This window comes from Melanotaenia boesemani, chromosome 24, assembly GCF_017639745.1.
Source record: "Melanotaenia boesemani isolate fMelBoe1 chromosome 24, fMelBoe1.pri, whole genome shotgun sequence".
Taxonomy (NCBI): Eukaryota; Metazoa; Chordata; class Actinopteri; order Atheriniformes; family Melanotaeniidae; genus Melanotaenia; species Melanotaenia boesemani.
The window spans coordinates 23072306-23085766 of NC_055705.1; the positions used below are offsets into that span (position 1 = coordinate 23072306).

The window sequence follows — 13461 nt, forward strand, 5'->3', positions numbered from 1 at the left end:
TGCAGCAGAAAGTGTTTGATCCCCTCAATCAGCAGCCACACAGAGTCCCCCTCATCAAGCATGGACAGTAACACCCTTAACAACCACTAGGCGCATCTTGTTCCCACAGGAAATGGTGAGAAGCCCTGGTGAGCCATTACCAGCAGCTTCCCAGTCTCTGCAGCTCCTCCTGGGAGGCGAACTGGCTCAGAAAACAGCCTGAATCTCTTATTTGTAAAAGGCAGAAGATGAACAGGAGACAATTTTAAACTATTCTAACATCCAGCTGGGGTCCGAGTAGCAGGGTCTGAAACGCTGCTGTCCACTAAAGCTGGAATATATGTAAATATATATTTTACCAGTAAGAAACACTTTTATTTATGACTTTTTAGATGAGCGAGTTTGATGTCTATCTCGGTTTAAAGAACGATTAAAGTGACTTTGAACAAAAGAAAGGAGACTCAGGAAAACTGCTTCTGTTTTTTTTATATATATATAAAATTACATTTCAGCTTATTTAAAATTTGACATCTTGTTTGTACATTTATAAAACCAGATCAGCTTTATGCAAACATACAGATGTAAAAAGAGCATCTGTGGAAGCAGCAAATCAGTGAGGATGAACTTTTCTGTTGTCCGTTTTTAACCCTTAGGGCCGGGATACACTCACTGCTAGCAACGCGTCTGCATACGCATCATGGCAGCCACATGTTCCCAGGCTTTGTTTGCCATGTAGGTCATTTTTCCTCTTGCGCTAGTTGCACTTTTGGCTTGAACGCTAGACGCTCATGCAAACGAGGTCAGAGGTTAACACAATGATGGATAGTTCTGAAGAGCGAACTTGGGCCTTGATCATGTGGAAACATTTTTGGGTCTGACGTGCAGACTTGCTGAAAGAAGTGGAAATCGATGCGTGATCCCTATGTCCAGAACACTGTGCCCCCCTGCCCCGAGCGGTGACCTCCAGCATCAAGAGTTTTGGCTGAGTTGTGTTGCAGAAACCTGGAGCTCCTAAATTGACTTCACTTAAAAGTGCAGATTAAACTCTTCTAGTTTTGTTTGACCTTGATCAATGATGGCGCAAGAAAAAAAAAACATCTCTACATTAATAATCTGGTTAATGAAAAAAGAAAAAAAAAAACATAAATTAATTTCTTTTTGGTTGGAAACAGCCACCAGCTGCCTCGTTTGTTCCAGTATCCCTGAAACAACATAAATTAGCAACCATCACAATGACAGGAGCTACTTTATGCCTCACATACCTTTCAGTGATTCCACAAAACTTTCAACCTTCTTGTTTTCTGTTATTCTAAATTAAAATTTATTTTTATTTTGCTGCTCCTTTTAATAAATTAAATGCCTGATAAAAACGTATCTTCCGCACCTTTTTGCACCTTTTTTTCTGTTTTTTATTCATAAATCTCATGTTATATCTTTGCACTTTAACACGGTATTTAACTTTCATCTGTATTATTATTATTATTATTATTAATAATAATAATAATAATAATAACAGTAATAATAATAACAATAAAATAATAATAATAATAAAAATAAAAATAATAATTATAATAATAATAAAAATAATAATAACAATAAAATATTAATAATAAAATAATAATAATAATAAATAATAATAATAATAAATAATAATAATAATAATAATAATAATAATAATAATAATAATAATAATAATAATAATAATAAAAAATAATAATAATAAAAAAATAATAATAAAAAATAATAATAAAAAAATAATAATAATAATAAAAAATAATAATAATAATAAAAAATATAATAATAATAATAATAATAATAATAATATCCTCTTTGAGTTTGTATTTTCAAACTCTGAACCAGAATCAGTTTTAAACATTTAGGATTTTAATTCAAATCCACAAGAAGTCTTTCAACCCCATCACCATTTTCAATTTCCAAACAATGAATAAATGCTGTTTATTGTGCTTCCATCTATTCAAATGTCAGCATCACCATTAGAGTTGCTAGTTTTAGTTTATCTTGTGATTTTCTGTCAGAGTGATAAGTTTAGTTTTAGTTTAGTTTATTTGTTCTGCACATATCACATAGGATATAGTACAAGGAGGGGAACGAAACCCAGCAAGGGTTTATACAGAGTTCCACTCCTGTTACAAATTATATTTGAATGGCATGCAGACAAAACAAGGAACTTATGAAATATAGGAAAACAAAAATACTAGTTAAGGAGAGCAAGGTTAGCTGAAGAAAGACATATGATTACAGTAGTTGAAGAAGTACACGGAGGTAAGAGAAAAACAAACAATGAAAAAAAGACAAATTAATAAGGAATTAGCATAGTAAACAAATAATCACAAGAAATAAATGTATTTACAAGTGAGCAAGCAACATACGGATAATAGCTGAGAATTTCAGGAGGTAATTAGATCGAGAGGGATAGTTATCACAAGCAGACTAGATATTCTTTCAACTGCCGTCGGAAGACAATCGGAGAGGATACAGATCTCAAAGTTAAACTTAATTCACTCCAGAGCTGGGGGCCTCTAAAACTGAGGTCATTTTGATGACCAGAGGTTCTTGAGAAAGGAAGGACTAAATTAATTTGTCTGTGTCTTGTTTGATGAGAATGAACGTCAGAAATAAAATAAAAGAAGTTATGTAATGTAGCTGGGAGATCATCCCTCTTATAAATAAACTTATGAATGAACGTACAAATTTGAAAAATACTGACTTTTCCAATAGGTAAAATGGAGTATTTAATAAATAAAGCATGCGGGAAACATGCGGAACTCATATTTAAAGAACGTTTCCTCCATTTCGCCGTCGCACCAGCAGCAAACTTAGTTGTGGGTGTGGAGAGTTGCTGACTCGCTATATGAGGGCTGAACAGTCCAGTCAACGTCCACACTATGTGGTTTGGGACGGCCCTTAAATGGCGGAGTCTCCGTGAGAGAGTTAGCGTGTCGGGTAGTGTGTAGGGTCGATGTGGGATTGAGCCAATATCTCCTCTTCTTCTATCGTCTCCTTTCCCTCCATGATTGCTGTTTACGAACTGTGGCTGCACCGCCTCCTGTAAGTTTCAACAACAAAACGCCAAAAGATACTGATGATGCGTTCATGGCACCTTGAAAACATGGGTGCATTGGAGATAAGCTATGTAATAATCGGTGTAAACGTGAGTTTTACCAATGCAGAAAGATAGATTTAGCCAGCAGATGTATCCGATATACACTGAAGCTACCAGTGCAGTCGCTAACGTCCGTCTCCCACCACCAGTTGAATCAGTGAATCTCTCCATCCCTGGTGGATACTGAGGTTATACTACAGGATTCGATCTGAGTGAAGACGGTGAGCCAGATCTTCCCCGTCCATCATCAGTAATTGATCTCACACAGTAACTTCTGAAAGAAGTTAAAATTCCCAGAAATGTGCTCCTAAACCTTCTGGAAAGCCATTTCAGAAGACTGGTGCAAAGGACTGGTGGACTCCATACTAAACCCCGGATTAAGAAAGTCTCAGATGTCCCAAAAACTTATGGCATCATTTAAAGCATCAAATGTTTAGAACTGTCGATTGGGAATCTGTGCTTTCCTATAATCTTACAGGTTATGGAATTATTTGCAATTATTTGTGAATTATTACTGGAATGGAGGATTAATAAAATCGTAACGCAGCGAACTTCTGTTCCAAGAACATTCTGGCCATAATCTGGGCTCTAATTGTAGCTTCTCCCATGGGGAGGCCTCATCATACACATCTGTTTGGTCCCAGAATCGGCCCCAGGACCTGGCATGTGACAAGTGTCCTGACAGCTTGTCTTGCTGCGAGGACGGTGGTGGTTGCTAAGGCCTCATCTACCCTGTAGGTCCCACATCCCAACATCCACACTCACCTCTGAGCTCAGCCATCAGGGTGGTCATCCCTGTAGCCAAATATAACATGACAGCAGGACAACATGCAGGGACGGCAGACATGTCTGCACATTCATGCATCCTTGCAATGAAACGGATTACAGTACCTGTGGAAGCAGAGGCAATCTGAGCCACACAGACTCCGATTTATAGTGTTTCTGTCAGCTTAGATATGTCACCACACAAACCATAAATGATTCAAGAGACCATAATACCAGAGGTTTAAACATGTTTGATCATGATACGATATATTAGTTCATTGGGTAGCGATAAGTGTTTCAGCAACATTTAAATGTTTTTCCCCCAATAAATAAATATCTAATGCATGTAGACGTGCTGAAGACCACGTGCTGAAGACCACGTGCTGAAGTTGAAACTGAGCATCAGAATGAGGGAGAAATGGGGTTTAAGAGACTTTACGTGGCTTTTACTGGAATTTTCACCCACAACCATCTCCAGGGTTTCCAGAGACGGTCTGAAGAAGAGAAAACATCCAGAGCAGCAGTTGTCTGGACCAGAATGCAGACCACACCGGGTGCCTCCTGCCGGCTAAGAACAGGAAACTGAGGCTACAATTCACACACACTCACCAACACTGGACAATAGAAGATGGAGAAACGTTGCTGGTCTGATGAGTCTCCATTTCAGCTCCACATTCAGATGCTCGGCTCAGAATCTGCTGGAAACATCATGAAAACATGGATCCATCCTGCCTTGGATCAACGCTTCAGGCTGCTGCTGGTGTAATGGTGGGGGGAGATTTTCTTGGTCCACTTTGGGCCCCTTAGTACCAACGTGGCCTGGTTTAACCAGCACAGCCTACCTGAGTATTGTTGCTGACCATGTCCATCCCTTTATGACCACAGTGGAGCATCTTCTGATGCTACTTCCAGCAGGATAATGCACCATGTCACAAAGCTCAGACCATCTCCACCTGCTTTCTAGAACATGACGATGAGTTCACTGGACTCCAACGGCCTCCACAGCCACCAGATCTCAGTCCAGTAGAGCAGCTTTGGGATGTGGTGGAACGGGAGATTCTCATCATGGATGCAGCCGACAAACCTGCAGCAACTGTGTGATGCTGTCATGTTAATATGGAGAAAACCTCTGAGGAAGGTTTCCACCACCTGCTTCATTTATCACACCAGGATTAAAAAGGTCCGACCCGGTACTAGAAGGTGGTCCTGATGAAGAGGACGACCCGGTTCTAGAAGGTGGTCCTGATGGAGAGGACGACCCGGTACTAGAAGGTGGTCCTGATGGAGAGGACAACCCGGTACTAGAAGGTGGACCTGATGAAGAGGACGACCCGGTACTAGAAGGTGGTCCTGATGGAGAGGACAACCCGGTACTAGAAGGTGGACCTGATGAAGAGGACGACCCGGTACTAGAAGGCGGACCTGAGGAAGAGGACGACCCGGTACTAGAAGGCGGACCTGAGGAAGAGGACGACCCGGTACTAGAAGGCAGACCTGATGAAGAGGAGGACCTGGTAGTAGAAGGTGGTCCTGATGAAGAGGAGGACCTGGTACTAGAAGGCGGACCTGATGAAGAGGAGGACCGGTACTAGAAGGCAGACCTGATGAAGAGGAGGACCTGGTAGTAGAAGGTGGTCCTGATGAAGAGGAGGACCTGGTACTAGAAGGCGGACCTGATGAAGAGGAGGACCGGTACTAGAAGGCAGACCTGATGAAGAGGAGGACCTGGTAGTAGAAGGTGGTCCTGATGAAGAGGAGGACCTGGTACTAGAAGGCGGACCTGATGAAGAGGAGGACCGGTACTAGAAGGCAGACCTGATGAAGAGGAGGACCTGGTAGTAGAAGGTGGTCCTGATGAAGAGGAGGACCCGGTACTAGAAGGCGGTCTTGATAACAAGGAAGAAAATAAAGCCGCGTTCGTTTCCAGTAGCTTTAAGATCCACTTATAAATCCGAGCTTTCCCTTGAAGGTAACACCAGCTCCTCAGCTGCTGGAAATGCCCTGAAGCAAAAAGCGCGTGCGCTGGGTTTTCTCTGTCCATGGTGCTAAAGAGGGGACGCAGCTGCCTCTATAACAAACAAATGGAAACCTTCCTTAATGAAACAGACAAAGCGTCTTTCAGTCTGCTAACCTGAGTAAACCTCCGCTGGCATGTGGCCAGTAGCGCGAGTGCAACGTTCAAATACCCTGCGGTGTGTTTACGGTGACCTTAAAGCACTTTGGGGACGTTTCCACGCCCGTGCGTGGAGCCAGGCAGGCTACAGCGGATCTCTCTGATTGATTACCAGCTACAAGGCATCAGGTAGTCTGATGGCTGTCTGGGTGGAGATGTTGGGCTAAAAAGGAGCCAGAAAGAAATAGATGACGGAAGCAAACGGTACCTTGATTGTCTCGGTTGGAAAACGAGCCGACGGGGCCGCAGCAGCTGTCGCTATGTTGATGAAGTCTCTGTTACCTCCAGCGCTCCGAAAATCCACACTTGAAGTGTCAGATTTGGCGCAAATTATCCGCAGCCGTCATGATTTCAGCGCAGCAGCAGCAGGACCCGGAGGAGCGACCAGAGGGGCCCGGCTGTGCCCTGATACCGGGATTTATAACCTGCATACACCGATGGAGGATGAGGAGGCTATTTGCTTCACCCTTCATCACCCCCTCCCGGAAACCGGTTGCCACCAAACTAAGGTCCGTGGGACACCTGGAGGTCCTTGAAATAGCTCCAAGAAAAACCCTGGATTGTGTTTATTTAAAATAAATAAATAAATAAATGTCTTTTTTTTTTATTAAAGAAAAAACTAAAATGTAACCCCAAAGCGTCATGATATGATAAAATACAAATAAAGCCTGTCAGGTGTGTGAAATGTTTGTGATAAATCCCTGAATGAGTCTGGGCGTGTCCTTCCCACATCTATTCCCTGCAATCAACCGTTTTCCAAAAATAGAAGTGGACATTTTTTTCTTCCGTCTCACCTCAACCGGTGGTTTTCAGCCTGTATACAAGCCCGATAAACGGCCTCTGTTTCTGAGTCGGACATGTGAGGAATAAGAATAAAAAATAAAATAAAAGCCTGAACCCATGGGGGCAATCCCCCCCAAGCACGTCGCACATTTTTCTTTTTTCATCTTGTTTTCTGTTTGTCACGACGTGGAGGTTCTTTTTTCTTTGTTTTCTTTTCAAACATCCAATCAAATATCCATTTCTATGCTTAAGACAAGCATTAGTTTGGGAAAAAAATAATATTCATACGTTGAAAAACACATTTAAAAAGAGGAAAATATTAAATGTGGGTAATATGCTTTAGATACGTTTACCACAAGCATAATTAGCGGAGGGATATCAATAATTCTTATATACGTGTTACTGTTTATCAAAAAAGATTGACAATAATAAAACAAATAGAAAAACTGAATTTTTTCCTCCTTTTTACAGTAGCAGCATAAAGGGTCAAAATGACTGAAACCAGACTGAAATGTCAGAAAGAATCTGCATACTTACCACCATTACGGTGCCCAGCAGGTGGGGACCCTGAAGGTAGATCCCATATTCAAAAGAATACTCCTTTATTTAGGAAGGTAACCAGTCAGCTCCAGATTTATACACGTGTTTCCTCCCTTTTTACAAATCCAGTTCAGCGTTGATGGATTTTTAATTTCTTGAGCGCTCCTTTGATTTTTTAGCCGCTTTTGCTCGCGATGAGAAATCAATCCGCGCTTCCGGTTGGTTAGGCATCGCAGTCTGGGAGGGAATGTCCTTAAAGCTGTCACAAGATGGCCTGAATGTTCGAGCACTTCCACAATCATCACGTCCACAGTGAAGCGAAGCTCCGCAGCAGTTGTTAACCACTTGTTCTTAGTCCAAATCAGAGATAAAAAATATATATATTTATTTTAATTTGCTAAAATAACGAGAAAACATGATTTGAATCTTTATCTACTTCAGTGTTAATAAAACATTTCACACTTCTTCTGTACGCTATTAATAAATGTTTGTATGACAAGTAAGATTGTTTTAAGTAAATATTGACATCCATAGCCTGTTAATATTTGTGCCTGTTAATATTTCTGCTGAAGTGGAGGTGGAGGAAAGGTTTTCATGCACGTGCATCCTCACGTTGCGTCCACATTGCTGTATGGAGAAGACAGCGCGTTATTCCCTTTGCATTTTTCTTGTGAATTAATGCCACCTACTGGACGAGATCTGTAATTACAACTACACTTTGTTATGTAACGCTCATGAGAAGTTTGTTTTCTTCCATCGGAGGTAAAGTAGAGCCGTCGTAGAGCTAATGATGTTGTGGGATTGTTGTATATTTATTTTAAAGTTGTGTGCTTTGGATGAAAGGGGAACTGGTGTTTGGGAAGTAAGAGGCTCTATCATTCATGGTCTCAGGCAGCAGAAGGGGACACACCCTTGCACTCAGTGAACTGTGTCACTCTCGTTTGGGTGTAAAGAGTTTCACTTCACCATGAAGATATAACGGACAACTCCTTTATGCACATGCACATGAAAAGCTTGGATTTTTCAACATGTTTGCCTTATCAAAAATAGGAATCTACTTAGAGAATCCCCCTTAAATGAGATTTTTCTTACATTAAACAACCCCAACTCAAAAGACATCGGGATGTTGAGTAAATAGTAAATAAAAAAAAATGGTTTCAAAAATCACATCAACCCATGTTTTAAAACATAAACATATTGTATTTTTAAATTGAGACATTTGACCATTTTCATTAAAAATATAAGCTGATTTTGAATTTTAATGGCAGCAACACATGTAAATAAATAAGAAAAAAGAAAAAATGGCACTAAAAAGAAATAGTTGGAAGAAAATTTTTTTAACCAATTAGGCTTAGAGTTGCTAGAAAACATGTCAGTACAGTGGCTGGGTATAAAAATAACACCTTAGAGAGCCAAAGTCTTGCATTCAAAGGTGGGCAGAGGTCCATTAAACCAGCTGAGACTAATTATTGTGGAATAACTTATGTAGTAATTTAATGAAGCACCAACAACCCCTGAAAGGCTGATGTTGGGCCTTTCCAACAAGAGTGATCAACTAAAAGTTGGTATTTAACAAAAAATACAGCAACAGGTGTTATAAGTGAGCTAGAATAACCAACACCTATACCCATGTCACAAACCTATTCATCCTTTTTTCTTTCATTTCCTTATTGTTACTGTTCTGATTTATACACATATTACTGCTATTTTCATTACTGTTATTGTTAATATTGATATTATTATACTTATTATATTAGCATATACTGTGCATATGCATTTTTAATCTGATATTACTGCATATTCGTGCACACTGCTAGTTATTTTAATACACCTGAACGTCTTTATTCTTTTTTAAAATCTCATTATACGTGTCGAATTTGAAATCTTTTGCCTTTTTACTGTTGTAACAACTGGAATTTCCCCAATGTGGGACTAATAAAGGATCATCTATCTGTCTCAGTTTTGACATCTGGTTTGTTGTTTATGTTCTACTGGGAATAAAATATGTGTTTATGGAATTGTGGCTTTACAACAATAAGAAGCCCTAGATAAATTCTTCATCATTATTCGGTGCTTCTAAGCTCAGTTCATGGATGTGGGACTTGGCAGCTCTCTGTAACTTTGCTTCCCGCTTCATTAGAGGCCGGGTGATACATTTGGGAGCCTTGTTCAGTCTGCAAGATGCCAGAATTGTGCTGCAGGGTAGTACTTTGCTCTAAGGAGAGGCATCCGTTCGAATAATACTCTCTGTGTAATGAAAATGGTGGCTGCCTCGTGTGCCTGTTTGAGATGCCAGTAAATCTAGATCCTCACATATAACCAATTTCAGTATTATGGACCTTTATCCTGAGGTAAAATAAAGTTTACACAAGCCAGATTAGTTGAAGATAACATTGGGAAATGAGCTCATATTGTTGCCCTTTTCATTTCCTTTAACAGGAAAAATAAAGCTTGCCATTGCTGTGCCATTCATCTGGTACATGGCGGTAGGCTAAGCTAACGTACAATCTAAGGGTCAACATGGAAACAAGGTGATGTCCAACACATTTAACATGTTTCTTGTATCTGATATTGGAGCTAAAGATTTGCTGTGCAGCACATGTGTCATGTCCATGCCTATTATACAATTCATTCACCTATGATGCAGAGCAACAGACTGGAGAGTGTGACTAACCCGGCTCCCTGTTTACCCCTGAGTCATCAACAGAAGTTAAAAAACTAGACAGTCGCAGAACGATGCGTTTACTGCAGCCGCATCCTGTAAAAGCCCACTGAGTCTCCACTGACAGACGTCTAAATCAGATTACAAGATTACAGGGGGTGTGGACATGTGATCCCCACGCTTGATTTGATTAGAGCTCCCACTTAACAGCTCACCCACTGCATGCAGATGAATAAAGAGCTTTGTGTTAGCTACAGCAACCTGCCTCCTAGCAAACATTTCTATTGTACCAATTCCACTAAACGTAACAAACTGATCCTAAATTAATCTTGATAGAAAGTCAAAACAGGGTTAGGAAGCTAAATGTTTATGTCTCACAGTAGCATTAGCAAGCTTATATGACATGCTCACGCTGATAGTGCTTTGCAACGTTCAGGGATTTTTTTTGACTTTAGTGTAAGTATAAAAACAATAGTTAAGTAGCACTAAACATGAGATAGCCTAATGGGAGAGCTGCTGGTGGTCAAGTGGGAGGTCAGTGAGGAAACAGGATGGAATTCTTTGCCAACCTCCATAAAACTTGTAACATCACAGAGAAGTTGTAAAAGCCAGGTTAAACAGCTTTTATGGAACAAGGTGAATGTTGTTTAGTGACGTGTGATGGGCTTTTACTGCTGAAGGTATATATAAGATTTTATACACTGTAGAGTACGGCTCTAGAGGACAATGCTGGAAACAAGTTTTATTCTTTAGGATGTTATCCTTTGGAATGCCTTTTTATCATTTGGTTCAATTAATCAATCAGTCAGTCTATCTATCTATCTATCTATCTATCTATCTATCTATCTATCTATCTATCTATCTATCTATCTATCTATCTATCTATCTATCTATCTATCTATCTATCTATCTATCTATCTATCTATCTATCTATCTATCTATCTAGCTAGCTAGCTAGCTATCTATCTATCTATTAGTCCATCCATCCATCCATCCATCCCGGCACTTGTACTTGCAATCTTGTTCTTTCAGTCACTACCCACTATCCTACGTGAGGGTAGGAACGTAGATCGACTGTTAAATATAGAGCTTTGCCTTTTGGCTCAGCTCCTTCTTCACCACAACTGACCGATGCAGAGTCCGCATCACTGCAGATGCCGCACCGATCCGCCTGTTGATCTCCCGCTCCATCCTTCCTTCACTCGTGAACAAGACCCCGAGATATGTGAACTCCTCCACTTGAGGGAGGACCTCATTCCTGACCTGGAGAAAACACTCCACCCTTTTCTGGCGGAGGACCATGGTCTTAGATTTGAAGGTATTGATTCTCATCCCAGCTGCTTCACGTTTGACTGCGAATCGCTCTAGCAAGAACTGAAGATGATGATGAAGCCAACAGAACCACATCATCTGCAAAAGCAGAGACCCAAGCCTAAGACCACCAATCCGGATCCCCTCAACACTTTGGCTGCATCTAGAAATACTGTCCATAAAAGTCATAAACAAAATCGGTGACAAAGGGCAGCCTTGTCCAGGGAGGATACCCCAGGGAAGACCCAGGAATCCGACTGTGGAATTTAATCTGATTTACTGCTGGCATTGCAGACCAAGATCTGGCATGAGTCATGCAGGGACCAGACAGCTTGTACAAGGTGGTCCAGGTGGTCCGGTACTCCACACTTCGGGAGCAACCCCCACAGGAGCCCCCAGGGGACATGGTCTTCTTAAAGTCCACAAAGCACATGTAGATTGGTTGAGCAAACTCCCATGCCCCCTCCAAGACCCTGAAGAAGACCTGGTCAATTGTTCCACAACATCTACGAAAACCACACTGCTCCTCCTCAATCCGAGGTTCGACCATCCAATGAACCCTCCTCTCCAGGACCCCTGAATAGACCTTACCAGGGAGGCTGAGGAGTGTGATCCCCCTGTAGTTGGAGCACACTCTCCGGTCCCCCTTTTTGAAGACGGGGACCACCACCCCAGTCTGCCAGTCCAAGGGAACTGCCCCCAATTTTTACACAATGCTGCAAAGGTGTGTCAACCGAGACAGCCCTACAGCATCCAGAGCCTGAATGAATTCTGGGGGGACCTCATCCACTCCCGAGGCCCTGCCACCAAGGAGCTTTTTAACCACCTCGGCTACCTCAGCCTCAGAGTCCCCCAACTGTTTCCACCTCGGAAGACGTGTCTGTGGGATTGAGGAGGTCTTCAAAGTATTCCCTCCACTGACCCACAATGTCCCAAGTCGGGGTCAGCAGGCCCCCAACCCCACTGTACATAGTGTTGATGGAGCACTACTTCCCCCTCTTGAGCTGTCGGATGGTGGACCAGATTCTCCTAAAAGTTGTCTGGAAGTCGTTCTCCATGGCCTCTCCAAACTCCTCCCATGCCCGAGTTTTTACCTGAGCTACTGAGGAAGTCATGTTGTGCTTAGCCTGCCAATACCCATCATCTGCCTCCAGAGTCCCACGGACCAAAAAGGCCCAATGCGACTCTTTCTTTAGCTTGACGACGTCCCTCACTGCTGGTGTCCACCGACGAGTTCAGGAATTTCTGCTGCAACAGGCACCAACGACCTTACGGCCATAGCTCCAGTTGGCCGCCTCAACAAGAGAGGCATGCAACACAGTCCACTCAGGCTCAATGTTCCCCGCCTCACCCAGGACATGGTTGAAGCTCTGCCAGAGATGGGAGTTGAAACTCTTTCTGACAGTGACTCTGCCAGATGTTCCCAGCAGGCCCTCACAACATGTTTAGGTCATCCACCACCATCTGAACCAGCTCACCACCAAGTGGTGATCAGTTACCACACAAATTCTGCGAGAAGATCCAGATATCTGAAAACACGTGATCCCAAACTGACCAATCACAAGGGAGTACTTCCGCTGTGTAGCAGGGGTGCACGTCAGAAGAGGTGCGCGTTGAGCCTCTGCAGAGCTACGCCGAGCCTAAATCAAATCAAATCAAATCAAACTTTATTTATATAGCACCTTTCATACATAAAAATAGCAACTCAAGGTGCTTTACAGATAGTAAAATCCCCCAGAACCCCAACCCAATAGCAGCAAGCCCCCCCCCCCCCCCCCCCCCCCCCCGTCAAACACACACACACACATCACAGAGGGTAAAAGCAAGTTAAAAGGACCAAGGAAACGCTGTCGTAAATTCTGGGGTCTAGTGATGTGGGGAAACACTGAGATAAAACACTGTAAAACTAAATCTAAGACAATCTAAAAACCAACCCTGGATATAAAAGTAATAGTAATATTGCTAAGACCCATAAAATAAGAGAATCCGTGAAATAAGAGAATCAGAATGATAAAACAAATACATAAATGATAAATAAATAGAAGCTGAATACAGTCTGTGTGTTAAGACTAAAGAAATGAATAAATACAATAGTAATAATAAAAGTAATGATTAAAATGCTAA

At 41.8% G+C, this 13461-nt stretch overlaps 1 protein-coding gene across 1 annotated transcript in view; it reads right to left on the reverse strand.

Moving 5' to 3' along the window:
• scn1lab (sodium channel, voltage-gated, type I like, alpha b) overlaps positions 1 to 7502 on the reverse strand; it is a 57184-nt gene extending 49682 nt beyond the window's left edge. Inside the window, exon 1 of the mRNA XM_041978973.1 lies at positions 7362 to 7502. The gene's annotated coding sequence lies outside the window, so the exon portion shown is untranslated. The remainder of the gene's footprint in view (positions 1 to 7361) is intronic.
• Between the last annotated feature and the right edge of the window lie 5959 nt (positions 7503 to 13461).